Here is a 2,500-nt window from a genome sequence, read left to right on the forward strand (position 1 = left end):
ACAGACAGACAGGCAGACAGACAGACAGACAAGAGACGGGTAAAGACGGACACGCGAACACAAATCTGGGAAGAGGGCAGCTGAAGTGAAAAAGACAGACAGACAGACAGACAGACAGGGAGACAGACAGACAGACAGACGGACGGACAGACAGACAGAGAGACCAGCAGACAGAGGCAGACAGACAAGTAGAGACTCTTACCTAAACATACCAAACAACAACAACAACAACAACAAAAGAAAAAAAGAAAAGAAAAAAAAAAAACACCTAAAAAATTCAGCCGACGCCGTAGTAGCCACGACCGAAGCCGCCTGCCAAGAAGGGGGCGGGGAAGCCAATTCCGTAGCCTGCGCCCGCCAATCCATATGCTCCCAGTCCCAGTCCGTAAGCTCCGATTCCGTAGCCGTAGCCTCCGTAGCCTCCGTAGCCCAGTCCATTCAGTCCATAGCCGAGTCCTGCCCCATAGCCCAGAGCTTGTGTGGTCTCCACCGCCACGAGCACCAAGAGAACGAGGACTGTTGCCTTGTACATGATGGGATCTGTAGGAACACACACACACACACACGCGCGCGCGCACGCACGCACACAACAACAGATGAGTGCCCACACAGGAACTTTATCGTCAGTTGAAAACCATCATCATATCATCATCATTGTGGTCATCATTGTCGTCGTTGACGTATAGCGAGAGATAACAGATAGAGGGAGAGAGAGAGAGAGAGAGAGAGAGAGAGAGAGAGAGAGAGAGAGAGAGAGAGAGAGAGAGAGAGAGAGAGAGACAGACAGACAGACAGACAGACAGACAGACAGACAGACAGGGGTGGAGATAGAAAGGGAGGGCGAGTCAAAACGTAAGGACTTGTCCATATATGCTACACCACATCAGATTTCGCTTTACAAAACCAATGTGGGAGTTGGATGGGGCGTTTGGGAAAGGGATGGATCAGATGACTGAACTACGCGTTGGCCCAACACAGCTGACATGACGTAAAGAATATATCATGTATGGTGAAATATAACAACATATTCGTTGCAGTCCGTGTCTGTGATAAATTGTGTTAACTCTCTCCATACGAACGGCGAAAGAGACGACGTTAAGCGCGTTTCACCCCAATTACCATCATCAAAATATTGCAAGCGGAAGGCTGTTATACTGAAGACGTGAATGTTGACAAGGAATACCACAATTGTGACGACGGAAGCTAAAGGTTGGGTCATTCAGACACCCACTGGACATCCGAGGGGTCTGTGTAGAGGAGAAGAGAGGACTGGCCGTACTGAGTGAGTTAAAATAAAACAATAACGTTCTATAAACAAATGAATGTCATGTTACATTATTTCAGTATATTTCACTTTGAGTCTTTTTCCCCCATATTGCTTTCAGAGAATACATTGAATCTGACAATATCCTGCAAAATATTAATGGCAGTCTACTTTATTTTGTATGCGTACACAGTAGCGTGATTTTGTTTGTTTCTTTCTTTTTGTCAATTCAATGCAATTATCTGTGTGGTTATGAGTATTTCTTCCATATGTTATATTTTAGTAAACGTTCTATATCTCAGCAGTTACATTGATTTTGATTTTGTTTTGACTCATTGGCTTTAAAGTCTATTTGACATCAGTGATATTAGACATTGGCGTTTGAGAGAAGCGCTGGATGTCAGCAATAAATCAATTAAGCACAGTTCTTGTTTTTCTCTCCTTAATACCTCTTTAATTACAAAATGTTATTTCATTGTTACTAACTTCCGAAAGATCACTTTGAACACACATATTCTGCAGCGTTTTAGTATCCTTTTCTTCATACATCGAGCAATGACATTGTCTCGATTGTGTTACCTAAGCTACGGTTTTATGAATTATCAACATAAATTATGGTTAAACACCTTTTATAAAAATCCATTTTGATATAGCATTGCTGAAAATGGTGCACGACACTGTTTTCATTATTTTGTATAATCATGATTATGCCAACTGTTTAAACATGTGTTGCAGTCTGCATTTCATCCGCTTCAGAACGAAGCATACATGAAGGAATTAAGTTGCCAACATTTAATACCATTTTATGGAAACTGTAGTCCCACGCTGTTCCCCAAACCGCATATCTGAGAAAACGCACTGCCTAGAAATAATATACAATGATATGAACAACTGTTTTATCAGAAAATAGAAGTTTCGTGTGAAAATAAGAAAAAAAAGCAATATTAATATTATTTTTCTCAGGGGTAAAAATATGGCCTTGGTGTACAGTTATACGAAAACCTTCTGGGCAAATAATAAAAATACGTTACAGTTGAATGTAATTCTGAAATACCGGGATCGATATGTGACTTTAGTTTCTCCTGCATTAAGAAGAGAACTATACATATGTATGTATGTATTCTTTTATCGACACATTGATTCAGTAATCTCACAGAGAAAAGAAAACCCTCATCTACAATCTTCATTTCAGTTATTTCGGCCAGGTCTCTAGAGAAAGAGTTGCTATCATTATAT

General features: G+C 41.0%; 1 long non-coding RNA gene across 1 annotated transcript in view; it reads right to left on the bottom strand.

The window, feature by feature from the left end:
* Positions 1-2,500, bottom strand: part of LOC143285844 (uncharacterized) — a 4,993-nt gene that overhangs the window by 2,253 nt on the left and 240 nt on the right. Inside the window, exon 2 of the long non-coding RNA XR_013055732.1 lies at positions 269-540. This is a non-coding gene — a long non-coding RNA (uncharacterized LOC143285844). The remainder of the gene's footprint in view (positions 1-268; positions 541-2,500) is intronic.

Source organism: Babylonia areolata, chromosome 9 (genome assembly GCF_041734735.1).
Source record: "Babylonia areolata isolate BAREFJ2019XMU chromosome 9, ASM4173473v1, whole genome shotgun sequence".
Lineage (NCBI taxonomy): Eukaryota > Metazoa > Mollusca > Gastropoda > Neogastropoda > Buccinidae > Babylonia > Babylonia areolata.